Genomic DNA, 14,442 nt, shown 5'->3' with positions numbered 1-14,442 from the left:
CCAGTCCTGGATGTGCCACACTGGGTACAGACTACATGCCATACAGTGTACAGATAAGATACATGCCAGGCTCCTCATGTAATATATTACATGGGCTCCTGTCCTGGATGTGCCACACTGGGTACAGACTACATGCCATACAGTGTACAGATAAGATACATGCCAGGCTCCTCCTGTAATATAGTGCTGGGCTCCTGTCCTGGATGTGCCACACTGGGTACAGACTACATGCCATATAGTGTACAGATAAGATACATGCCAGGCTCCTCCTGTAATATAGTGCTGGGCTCCTGTCCTGGATGTGCCACACTGGGTACAGACTACATGCCATATAGTGTACAGATAAGATACATGCCAGGCTCCTCATGTAATATAGTGCTGGAGTCCTGTCCTGGATGTGCCACACTGGGTACAGACTACATGCCATATAGTGTACAGATAAGATACATGCCAGGCTCCTCCTGTAATATAGTGCTGGGCTCCTGTCCTGTATGTGCCACACTGGGTACAGACTACATGCCATATAGTGTACAGATAAGATACATGCCAGGCTCCTCCTGTAATATAGTGCTGGAGTCCAGTCCTGGATGTGCCACACTGGGTACAGTCTACATGCCATATAGTGTACAGATAAGATACATGCCAGGCTCCTTCTGTAATATAGTGCTGGGCTCCTGTCCTGGATGTGCCACACTGGGTACAGACTACATGCCATATAGTGTACAGATAAGATACATGCCAGGCTCCTCATGTAATATAGTGCTGGGCTCCTGTCCTGGATGTGCCACACTGGGTACAGACTACATGCCATACAGTGTACAGATAAGATACATGCCAGGCTCCTCCTGTAATATAGTGCTGGGCTCCTGTCCTGGATGTGCCACACTGGGTACAGACTACATGCCATATAGTGTACAGATAAGATACATGCCAGGCTCCTCATGTAATATAGTGCTGGAGTCCAGTCCTGGATGTGCCACACTGGGTACAGACTACATGCCATATAGTGTACAGATAAGATACATGCCAGGCTCCTCATGTAATATAGTGCTGGAGTCCTGTCCTGGATGTGCCACACTGGGTACAGACTACATGCCATATAGTGTACAGATAAGATACATGCCAGGCTCCTCATGTAATATAGTGCTGGAGTCCAGTCCTGGATGTGCCACACTGGGTACAGACTACATGCCATATAGTGTACAGATAAGATACATGCCAGGCTCCTCATGTAATATAGTGCTGGAGTCCTGTCCTGGATGTGCCACACTGGGTACAGACTACATGCCATACAGTGTACAGATAATATACATGCCAGGCTCCTCCTGTAATATAGTGCTGGAGTCCTGTCCTGGATGTGCCACACTGGGTACAGACTACATGCCATACAGTGTACAGATAAGATACATGCCAGGCTCCTCATGTAATATAGTGCTGGGCTCCTGTCCTGGATGTGCCACACTGGGTACAGACTACATGCCATACAGTGTACAGATAAGATACATGCCAGGCTCCTCCTGTAATATAGTGCTGGAGTCCAGTCCTGGATGTGCCACACTGGGTACAGACTACATGCCATATAGTGTACAGATAAGATACATGCCAGGCTCCTCCTGTAATATAGTTCTGGGCTCCTGTCCTGGATGTGCCACACTGGGTACAGACTACATGCCATATAGTGTACAGATAAGATACATGCCAGGCACCTCCTGTAATATAGTGCTGGAGTCCAGTCCTGGATGTGCCACACTGGGTACAGTCTACATGCCATATAGTGTACAGATAAGATACATGCCAGGCTCCTCCTGTAATATAATGCTGGAGTCCTGTCCTGGATGTGCCACACTGGGTACAGGCTACATGCCATATAGTGTACAGATAAGATACATGCCAGGCTCCTCATGTAATATATTACATGGGCTCCTGTCCTGGATGTGCCACACTGGGTACAGACTACATGCCATACAGTGTACAGATAAGATACATGCCAGGCTCCTCCTGTAATATAGTGCTGGGCTCCTGTCCTGGATGTGCCACACTGGGTACAGACTACATGCCATATAGTGTACAGATAAGATACATGCCAGGCTCCTCATGTAATATAGTGCTGGAGTCCTGTCCTGGATGTGCCACACTGGGTACAGACTACATGCCATATAGTGTACAGATAAGATACATGCCAGGCTCCTCCTGTAATATAGTGCTGGAGTCCAGTCCTGGATGTGCCACACTGGGTACAGTCTACATGCCATATAGTGTACAGATAAGATACATGCCAGGCTCCTCCTGTAATATAGTGCTGGGCTCCTGTCCTGGATGTGCCACACTGGGTACAGACTACATGCTATACAGTGTACAGATAAGATACATGCCAGGCTCCTCATGTAATATAGTGCTGGGCTCCTGTCCTGGATGTGCCACACTGGGTACAGACTACATGCCATACAGTGTACAGATAAGATACATGCCAGGCTCCTCCTGTAATATAGTGCTGGGCTCCTGTCCTGGATGTGCCACACTGGGTACAGACTACATGCCATATAGTGTACAGATAAGATACATGCCAGGCTCCTCATGTAATATAGTGCTGGGCTCCTGTCCTGTATGTGCCACACTGGGTACAGACTACATGCCATATAGTGTACAGATAAGATACATGCCAGGCTCCTCATGTAATATAGTGCTGGAGTCCAGTCCTGGATGTGCCACACTGGGTACAGACTACATGCCATACAGTGTACAGATAAGATACATGCCAGGCTCCTCCTGTAATATAGTGCTGGAGTCCTGTCCTGGATGTGCCACACTGGGTACAGACTACATGCCATACAGTGTACAGATAAGATACATGCCAGGCTCCTCCTGTAATATAGTGCTGGAGTCCTGTCCTGGATGTGCCACACTGGGTACAGACTACATGCCATACAGTGTACAGATAAGATACATGCCAGGCTCCTCATGTAATATAGTGCTGGGCTCCTGTCCTGGATGTGCCACACTGGGTACAGACTACATGCCATATAGTGTACAGATAAGATACATGCCAGGCTCCTCCTGTAATATAATGCTGGAGTCCTGTCCTGGATGTGCCACACTGGGTACAGGCTACATGCCATATAGTGTACAGATAAGATACATGCCAGGCTCCTCATGTAATATATTACATGGGCTCCTGTCCTGGATGTGCCACACTGGGTACAGACTACATGCCATACAGTGTACAGATAAGATACATGCCAGGCTCCTCATGTAATATAGTGCTGGGCTCCTGTCCTGGATGTGCCACACTGGGTACAGACTACATGCCATACAGTGTACAGATAAGATACATGCCAGGCTCCTCATGTAATATATTACATGGGCTCCTGTCCTGGATGTGCCACACTGGGTACAGACTACATGCCATACAGTGTACAGATAAGATACATGCCAGGCTCCTCATGTAATATAGTGCTGGGCTCCTGTCCTGGATGTGCCACACTGGGTACAGACTACATGCCATACAGTGTACAGATAAGATACATGCCAGGCTCCTCATGTAATATAGTGCTGGAGTCCTGTCCTGGATGTGCCACACTGGGTACAGACTACATGCCATACAGTGTACAGATAAGATACATGCCAGGCTCCTCATGTAATATATTACATGGGCTCCTGTCCTGGATGTGCCACACTGGGTACAGACTACATGCCATACAGTGTACAGATAAGATACATGCCAGGCTCCTCATGTAATATAGTGCTGCGCTCCTGTCCTGGATGTGCCACACTGGGTACAGACTACATGCCATACAGTGTACAGATAAGATACATGCCAGGCTCCTCATGTAATATAGTGCTGGAGTCCTGTCCTGGATGTGCCACACTGGGTACAGGCTACATGCCATATAGTGTACAGATAAGATACATGCCAGGCTCCTCATGTAATATATTACATGGGCTCCTGTCCTGGATGTGCCACACTGGGTACAGACTACATGCCATACAGTGTACAGATAAGATACATGCCAGGCTCCTCCTGTAATATAGTGCTGGGCTCCTGTCCTGGATGTGCCACACTGGGTACAGACTACATGCCATACAGTGTACAGATAAGATACATGCCAGGCTCCTCCTGTAATATAGTGCTGGGCTCCTGTCCTGGATGTGCCACACTGGGTACAGACTACATGCCATACAGTGTACAGATAAGATACATGCCAGGCTCCTCCTGTAATATAGTGCTGGGCTCCTGTCCTGGATGTGCCACACTGGGTACAGACTACATGCCATACAGTGTACAGATAAGATACATGCCAGGCTCCTCATGTAATATAGTGCTGGAGTCCTGTCCTGGATGTGCCACACTGGGTACAGACTACATGCCATACAGTGTACAGATAAGATACATGCCAGGCTCCTCATGTAATATAGTGCTGGAGTCCTGTCCTGGATGTGCCACACTGGGTACAGACTACATGCCATACAGTGTACAGATAAGATACATGCCAGGCTCCTCCTGTAATATAGTGCTGGGCTCCTGTCCTGGATGTGCCACACTGGGTACAGACTACATGCCATATAGTGTACAGATAAGATACATGCCAGGCTCCTCCTGTAATATAGTGCTGGAGTCCTGTCCTGGATGTGCCACACTGGGTACAGTCTACATGCCATATAGTGTACAGATAAGATACATGCCAGGCTCCTCCTGTAATATAGTGCTGGAGTCCTGTCCTGGATGTGCCACACTGGGTAAAGACTACATGCCATACAGTGTACAGATAAGATACATGCCAGGCTCCTCATGTAATATAGTGCTGGGCTCCTGTCCTGGATGTGCCACACTGGGTACAGACTACATGCCATATAGTGCACAGATAAGATACATGCCAGGCTCCTCCTGTAATATAGTGCTGGAGCCTGCCAGCAGTCCTGGATGTGCCACACTGGGTACAGACTACATGCCATACAGTGTACAGATAAGATACATGCCAGGCTCCTCCTGTAATATAGTGCTGGAGCCTGCCAGCAGTCCTGGATGTGCCTTGTATGATGCCATCATCATGAAAAAAAGTCTTATGTTTACACTACATGTGTAATACTGTTAAGATAGTTTCTGATGGATGTGATAAAACTACTGCACAATAAAAATGCTTTATTAATTGATACAAATTAACTTAAAATGCAAAGTGAATTAACAAGAGAGAAAGATAAGTCAAATCAATATATAGCGAGTTCACCCTTTGCTTTCAAAACAGCATCAATTCTACCATGTACACTTGTACAAGGAGAAAGAACTCAGCAGGGAGGTTGTCCCAAACATCTTGGAGAACTAACCACTGATCTACTGCAATGTAGGCTGCACAAATCCTTCAGTCTTTATGTCATCAAAGACAGACTATGTTGAGATCAGTGTGATCTGTGTGAGCATCATCTCTTCTAGGTCTCCTTGTTCTTATTTATGCTATACTCCTGCTCTGTGGCCTCCCTTCCAACACTCTCGTATTCCTTCAATCTATCCTAAACTCTGCTGCCTGACTAATCCACCTGTCCCCCCGCTATTCCCCAGCCTCTCCTCTCTGTCAATCCCTTCACTGGCTCTCCATTGCCCAGAGACTCCAGATCAAAACCCTAACCTTGGAATGCAAAGCCATCCACAACCTTTCTACTCTATACATCTGTGATCTAGTCTCCAGGTACTTACCTGCACGCAACCTCCGATCCTCACAAAATCTTCTTCTCTACTTCCCTTTTATCTCCTCTTCCCACAATCAAATACAAGATTTCTCCCATGCATACTCCCTACTCTTGATCTCTGTACCCCAACATATCAGACTCTCGCCTACCGTGGAAATCTTCAAAAAGGAACCTGAAGACCCACCTCTTCCGACAAGCCTACAACCTTCAGTAACCCTCGCTCCATCACACCGCTGCATGACCAGCTCTACCCTCACCTACTCTATTCTCACCCATCCCCTGTAGATGGTGAGCCCTCATGGGTAGGATCCTCTCTCCTCCTGTACCACTTATTTTGTTAAGATTATTGTAATTGTTTTTGCTATGTATACCTTCTTTTTCACATGTAAAGCGCCATGGAATAAATGGCGCTATAATAATAAATACTTAAACATCATGCAGTATCATCAGGGAGGTGTCCGACTGGCTCCAAATTTTTTCTGTAGCAGGACACTGACCCCAAATATACAGACAATATTATCAAGAACTATCTTCAATGTAATGCAATATTTGGCAGCAACAGCAAGCAAACTGTTTTCTGGAATGGCTTGGAGAGCGGTATGATAATGAGCATATGTAGGTAACAGTGAAGCATGGTGGAGGCTCCTTGTAGGTTTGGGGCTGCATTTCAGCAAATTGAGTTGGGGATTCAATTAGGATTATTGGAGTTTTTCAATTCTGAGAAATACAGACAGATACTTATCCATCATACAATACTATCAGGAATCTGGAGTCATCCTGCTGCAGAATAAATTTGGAGCCAAACATACAGCCATTGTCATGAAGAACTATCTTCAGCATAAAGAAGAACCAGGAGTGCTGGTATTGATGATATGGTCCCCACAGAGCCCTGATCTCAACATCATTAAGTCTGTCTAGAAGAGACAGAAGGATTTGCGGAAGCCTACATCCACAGAAGATTTGTGGTCAGTTATCCAAGATGTTTGGAGCAACCTCTTTGCTAAGTTCCTTCAAAAATGGTGTGCATATGTACCTAGAAGAATTAATGCTGTTTTGAAAGCAAAAGAGTGGTCAACTCAAATATTGGTTTGATTTAGATTTCTCTTCTGTTCAAACTCTTCATTTTGTTTGTTTAAATTACCTATGATCACTTCTATTTTTGAAAGCTTTTACTACAGAATCCTGTCCGCACAATACTATCAAGGTCATATAGTATAAGGATAAGATACAATATAAGAGCTTCTCACATAATATCAGAATAAGGATTCCAATGTAATTCCCTGTAGGGTACAGCAGCCTGCATCCTTATTAGGGGGCCAACAAGCACAGCAAGTATCCCCCTGCTCTTATACTCCAATATCAGATTAAAGGAGCTGTCCACCACTATAATGCAGAGCTCATGGCACAGATTTGCATCCACATTTGTAAGTGCGGATTAACAAAATACATTCATGTTAATGGTGAAAATTTGCTAAAACCCCACAATTTAATTACAAGATAATGCACATGCTGCAGATGGAAAGTTTCCATAACTTAACTAATTCCGCAACAAAACAGATCCGTAATATATGAATGGGGTTTTTATAAACCCCACTGATTTGCATTGGACTGTATTTGACAGTGGATTTCAGATTTGGAGTCTCAAATGCAAAACTACAAATATGTGAAATTGGCATAACGGTACAGCCAAACCACGATGAAAAGTAATGTGACCATTGGCCCGCCGCAGGTGGGTACAGATAGGCCTGGCAACCACCACTCCATCTGGCCACATTCTAACATGGACCTAGGGTGGAATAAAAAAAAAAAAAACATCAATACTAACAGGGCTGTGGAGTCGGTAAGCCAAACCACCAACTCCGACTCCACAGCCCGGCCTCACTACTGAGCGTGTACATAAAGTGCAGCACAGATTCATCTCAACTAAAAGCAGACATCCTTAGATCAGGAACAGAACAGACATTTATAGGACATTTCATAACTTTCCCAAATTCTTATGAAAACATTTACAGCACATCCTGTATTGTACTACTGAACCAATTTATTATATATTTTTGGAGTCGGTATGCAGACAGTGGGAAGGCAGATGATTCTGTGAGGTAAAACATTATTTAAAAACAGGCAGGGAAATGTTTTCCCTCACAAAAAGAATCAGCTGTGATCCTGTGCTGTAATGTCTCTTGTTTCCCCCCTGCCCAGGAGCTGTAGTATGATCAGACCATATCCCTGCATGGTCAGACACAGCCATTACACAGTACACAGCAGGGGCACATTTATAAGATTATCTCAGCACAGGAACATTTTATTTAAACCCATTCAATTGTGGTACTTATTCCAAGATCTAGTGAATAAAATGAACTTGTTAGTGGGAAAACCACTTTAATTAATTAAAGGGCTTGAACAAAAATATCCTGGGAAATGTTTAGAAATTGCATCTATTTTCTACAAAGTCTTCTCATTCCAGGGGCTCAAAAGTAATTGGTCAAATTAACTTTACCTTAAATAAAATGTTCATTTTTAATAATGTGTAGAGAATCCTATGCAGGCAATGACTGCCTGAAGTCTGAAAGCCATGGATGTCACCAAACACTGGGCCTTTATGATGCTTTGCCGGGCCTTTTCTGCAGCTGACTTCAGTTGTTGCTTGTTTGTGGGTCTTTCTGCCTTAAGTTTTGTCTTAAGCATGTGAAATGCTGCTCGATGGGGTTGAGATCTGGTGATTGACTCAGCTATTGCAGAATATTCCATTCTTTGCCTTAAAAAGCTCCTGGGTTGCTTTAGCAGTATGTTTTGGGTCATTGTCCATCTGTACTGTGATCGTCGTCTAATCAACCTTGCTGCATTTGGTCGAATCTGAGCAGAAATTATCGCCCTGTACACTTCAGAATTCATCCAGCAGCTTCTGTCTTCATTCACATCATCAATAAACACTAGTGACCCAGTGCCATTGGCAGCCATGCATGCCCAAGCCATCACACTGCCTCCGCTGTGTTTTACAGATGATGTGGTATGCTTTGGATCATGAGCCGTTCCAAGCCTTCTCCATACTTTTTTCTTCCCATCATTCTGGTACAGGTTGATCTTACATCTGTCCAAAGAATACGTTTCCTTATCTGGGCTGGCTTCTGTAAATGGTTTTTGGCAAAGTCCAATTTGGCTTTTCTATTTTTAAGGCTGATTAATGGTTTGCACCTTGAGGTGAACCCTCTGCATTTGCTGGCATGAAGTCTTCTCTTTATGGTAGACTTAGAAACTGAAACACCTACTTCCTGGAGGGTTCTTCACTTGGGTGGATGTTATGAAGTGTTTCTTCACCATGGAAAGGATTCTGTGCTCATCTACCACTGTTGTCTTCCGTGGACGTCGAGGTCTTTTTTTTTTCCAGAATGTACCAAACTATTGATTTGGTCACTCATAACATTTCTGCTATCTCTCTGATGGATTTCTTCTCTTTTTTTCAGCCTAATGATGGTCTGTTTCTCTTCCACGGACAGCTTCTTTGACCACATGTTTTGGGCAGCATAGCAACAGCTTCCAAATGCAAATGCCACAGCTGGAATCATGTCCAGACCTTTTAACTGGTTAACTGATGATGGATTAACGAGGGGATAGCCAATGCAGCCCATTAAACAGCTTTTGAGATAATTATCCAATTACTTTTGGTCCCTTTAAAAAGAAGAGCTACAATTGCTAAATCCTTAATCCAATTAGAGTATGAATACTAAAATTAAAGCTGAGAGCCTGCACTTTAAGCCCATATTGATTATATAACTATCTTGAATATGTTTTGGTAAACAGCTAAAATGTCAAAATTTGTGTCACGGTCTAAATATTTCTGAAACTAACTGTATATGTGCAATATGATCAGGAAGGCATTCAGGCAAATTAACATACATGGACTTCATGGTGATCATGGGGGCACATAAGATATACCAAGTGTTGATCATCACCAGGAGCTCGGCTTCACTGATAGCCAAGCTCTCCACAAGTTTTTTTTTCTTGGACAGTACATGGACCCATAGAGCTTCATTGATCCATATACATGTCAATTTTAAAAACAGATCCTCAGAGCATATCCTACACTCATACGTTTTGTGGATCAGACTTGACCACTAGAGTCTATATAGAACTATCAAAAAGTCATTTGCTAAAAAAATGGTATAATTAAAGGGGTCGTCCAGGTTTGGCACAAAAATCTGCAGTTACTCATTGTGACTGTAGACTTACGATTCCGAACCCTCATAGCGTGCATAGCGTATATTGTCAGGATTATCCGGAGCCAGATTTGTATCACTTGTATTGAGGGAGTCCGTGCACGTCTACTTGAAATGTGGCCGAGAGAATGTATATGACATACTTGGGATCACGAGCCCCAGCGCTCGTCAAACCCTGACAAGCGCGCACTGTACACGATATGAGGATTAAGTCTACAGTCACAGAGTGACTACAGAATTTTCATGCCAAACCTCTTTAAAAATGTCACTGTGTTATGCAAATGAAAAGCCCCCAAACAGCATTATCAGGAAAAAAATTATATATTTATATAAATGCGCCTTCAGAATATGCAAAAAAATAATAAAATGTGTTTAAGTATACAAGAGTCAACTGTAAACATTTGAAAACGTGATTGTGGTGGCCCAATGTACATGACAGCGGAGACGTGGGGGCTCCACACTGCCGGCCCAATGTACAGGAGGACAGCGGACACGTGGGGGCTCCACACTGCTGGCCCAATGTACAGGAGGACAGCGGACACGTGGGGGCTCCACATAGCCGGCCCAATGTACAGGACAGCGGAGACGTGGGGGCTCCACACTGCTGGCCCAATGTACAGGAGGACAGCGGACACGTGGGGGCTCCACATAGCCGGCCCAATGTACACGACAGCGGAGACGTGGGGGCTCCACACTGTCGGCCCAATGTACAGGAGGACAGCGGACACGTGGGGGCTCCACAATGCCGGCCCAAATGTACATGACAGCGGAGACGTGGGGGCTCCACACTGCCGGCCCAATGTACAGGAGGACAGCGGACACGTGGGGGCTCCACATAGCCGGCCCAATGTACAGGAGGACAGTGGACACGTGGGGGCTCCACATAGCCGGCCCAATGTACAGGAGGACAGTGGACACGTGGGGGCTCCACACTGCCGGCCCAATGTACAGGAGGACAGTGGACACGTGGGGGCTCCACATAGCCGGCCCAATGTACAGGAGGACAGTGGACGCGTGGGGGCTCCACACTGCCGGCCCAATGTACAGGAGGACAGCGGACACGTGGGGGCTCCACACTGCCGGCCCAATGTACAGGAGGACAGCGGACACGTGGGGGCTCCACATTGCCGGCCCAATGTACAGGACAGCGGAGACGTGGGGGCTCCACACTGCTGGCCCAATGTACAGGAGGACAGCGGACACGTGGGGGCTCCACATTGCCGGCCCAATGTACAGGACAGCGGAGACGTGGGGGCTCCACACTGCCGGCCCAATGTACAGGAGGACAGCGGACACGTGGGGGCTCCACAATGCCGGCCCAATGTACATGACAGCGGAGACGTGGGGGCTCCACACTGCCGGCCCAATGTACAGGAGGACAGCGGACACGTGGGGGCTCCACATTGCCGGCCCAATGTACAGGACAGCGGAGACGTGGGGGCTCCATACTGCTGGCCCAATGTACAGGAGGACAGCGGACATGTGGGGGCTCCACATAGCCGGCCCAGTGTACAGGAGGACAGTGGACACGTGGGGGCTCCACATAGCCGGCCCAATGTACAGGAGGACAGTGGACGCGTGGGGGCTCCACATTGCCGGCCCAATGTACAGGACAGCGGAGACGTGGGGGCTCCACACTTCCGCACTGATGGCCCTATATACAGGACGACAGCGGAGACTCCACGCAGCCGCACTGATGGCCCTATATACAGGAGGCCCGCGGAGACATGGGGGCTCCATGCTGCCGCACTGATGGCCCTATATACAGGAGGGCAGCGGAGACGTGGGGGCTCCACACTGATGGCCCTATATACAGGAGGCCCGCGGAGACATGGGGGCTCCACACTGTCGGCCCAATGTACAGGAGGACAGCGGACACGTGGGGGCTCCACAATGCCGGCCCAAATGTACATGACAGCGGAGACGTGGGGGCTCCACACTGCCGGCCCAATGTACAGGAGGACAGCGGACACGTGGGGGCTCCACATTGCCGGCCCAATGTACAGGACAGCGGAGACGTGGGGGCTCCATACTGCCGGCCCAATGTACAGGAGGACAGCGGACACGTGGGGGCTCCACATAGCCGGCCCAATGTACAGGAGGACAGTGGACACGTGGGGGCTCCACATAGCCGGCCCAATGTACAGGAGGACAGTGGACGCGTGGGGGCTCCACATTGCCGGCCCAATGTACAGGACAGCGGAGACGTGGGGGCTCCACACTGCCGGCCCAATGTACAGGAGGACAGCGGACACGTGGGGGCTCCACATTGCCGGCCCAATGTACAGGAGGACAGCGGACACGTGGGGGCTCCACATTGCCGGCCCAATGTACAGGACAGCGGAGACGTGGGGGCTCCACACTGCCGGCCCAATGTACAGGAGGACAGCGGACACGTGGGGGCTCCACAATGCCGGCCCAAATGTACATGACAGCGGAGACGTGGGGGCTCCACACTGCCGGCCCAATGTACAGGAGGACAGCGGACACGTGGGGGCTCCACATTGCCGGCCCAATGTACAGGACAGCGGAGACGTGGGGGCTCCATACTGCTGGCCCAATGTACAGGAGGACAGCGGACATGTGGGGGCTCCACATAGCCGGCCCAGTGTACAGGAGGACAGTGGACACGTGGGGGCTCCACATAGCCGGCCCAATGTACAGGAGGACAGTGGACGCGTGGGGGCTCCACATTGCCGGCCCAATGTACAGGACAGCGGAGACGTGGGGGCTCCACACTTCCGCACTGATGGCCCTATATACAGGACGACAGCGGAGACTCCACGCAGCCGCACTGATGGCCCTATATACAGGAGGCCCGCGGAGACATGGGGGCTCCATGCTGCCGCACTGATGGCCCTATATACAGGAGGGCAGCGGAGACGTGGGGGCTCCACACTGATGGCCCTATATACAGGAGGCCCGCGGAGACGTGGGGGCTCCATGCTGCCGCACTGATGGCCCTATATACAGGAGGCCCGCGGAGACGTGGGGGCTCCACACTGATGGCCCTATATACAGGAGGCCCGCGGAGACGTGGGGGCTCCACACTGATGGCCCTATATACAGGAGGCCCGCGGAGACGTGGGGGCTCCACACTGATGGCCCTATATACAGGAGGCCCGCGGAGACGTGGGGGCTCCACGCTGGTAATCAGGGTTTGATACGTTGTAGAACACGAGCAGTAAACAAACACGGTGTTCCCATGGCACCAGCGATGCCTCCTGCCGCCCGTTCTATCTCTCGTGCTTTGCCTCCGTGCCGAGCAGAACCCCATAACCGCAAGGACTGCCGTGTACACACGTGACGTAAAGAGCGCAGCGCCAGTCTCCATTCAGCCGCGCGCTAACACTAAGGACACGCAAGTGGGCTGTATATGTGTATGCGACGTACTCGGGCTATACCCCTCCCCCACGTCTCACCTGTGACCCCACTTTGTGACGTCAACTCCCCCGTCTCACCTGTGACGTCACACTGTCCGGGTCCCGGCCGCTGTTGACCCTTTATGAGCTGGTCCCGGCTGTGCCGAGCATGGACGCGCCGTGCGATGCAACTCAGCCTCGTACAGATACGCGTTACGTCACCTCATACTAGAACAATGGTAGCGGCTTCTAAGCCACAAATCCCGCCTTATATCATTCCCTATTGGTTTAAAAACATAGCAATCAGGCGAGGCTGCTGACGTCATATACACTGGGGTAGGTTGCGCTCATCAGGAAGTACCTACGGAAGAGGGCAAAGGGTCCTTCACTAGGCTGCCCCGGGAATGCCTGATGAAAAGACCGCGGAGCGCCGAGAAATTATGAATGAACGAGTTGTCTCATTAGGCAGCAGCGAATGAAAAGGGCAAACAAGTCTCTCACAATTGTAATTGTAGATAAAAAATAGATTTTATGTATATACACACAATGTATATACTCACATCGATTACACATTGTATACATATGTTTGCACACAATGTATTTAATATTTTTACACTTACGCTCGTATATATACACACACTTGTATATAGGCACACATTTATGTGTGTATATAGATAAATATATACACACAATCAGGGCCGGCTCCAGGTTTTTCTGGGCCCCGGGCGAAAGCGTCTCAGTGGGCCCCTTTAACACAAATTACGATTCATGATGCACAGATACAGCTGAGAATCACACACACACACAGTACGCTGACATGCACTCACACAGTACGCAGACATGCACTCACACAGTACGCAGACATGCACAAACAGTACACAGACATGCACACACACAGTACGCAGACACGCACACAGTACGCAGACACGCACACAGTACGCAGACATGCACACAGTACGCAGACACGCACACAGTACGCAGACATGCACACATATGCACATGGTACGCAGATATGTGCACATACAATACGCAGACATACACATACAGGCATACATACATATTTGAACACAAATTCTTAAAAACACATAAAACGGACATGAGGCCCTGGACCATCAAGGGGGCCCACTCGCTGTCGGGGCCCGGGGTGCTCCCCCTCATCTGTGCAGGGCCGCCAGCGTGTCACAGAC

At 48.4% G+C, this 14,442-nt stretch overlaps 1 protein-coding gene across 4 annotated transcripts in view; it reads right to left on the bottom strand.

The window, feature by feature from the left end:
- Window positions 1-13,485, bottom strand: part of CHD8 (chromodomain helicase DNA binding protein 8) — an 89,748-nt gene extending 76,263 nt beyond the window's left edge. For 3 of the 4 annotated variants that reach the window (XM_073671134.1, XM_073671138.1, XM_073671139.1), the window contains exon 1: window positions 13,355-13,485. The gene's annotated coding sequence lies outside the window, so the exon portion shown is untranslated. Of the gene's footprint in view, window positions 1-13,315 lie in introns of all 4 variants that reach the window. The other variant, XM_073671136.1, reaches the window with a different exon arrangement.
- Between the last annotated feature and the right edge of the window lie 957 nt (window positions 13,486-14,442).

Source organism: Phyllobates terribilis, unplaced genomic scaffold (assembly GCF_046119375.1).
Source record: "Phyllobates terribilis strain yellow unplaced genomic scaffold, ASM4611937v1 Scaffold_1__5_contigs__length_1240528914, whole genome shotgun sequence".
Lineage (NCBI taxonomy): Eukaryota > Metazoa > Chordata > Amphibia > Anura > Dendrobatidae > Phyllobates > Phyllobates terribilis.
The sequence above is the reverse complement of the archived record's forward strand: the minus strand, read 5'-3'. Positions and strand labels throughout refer to the sequence as shown.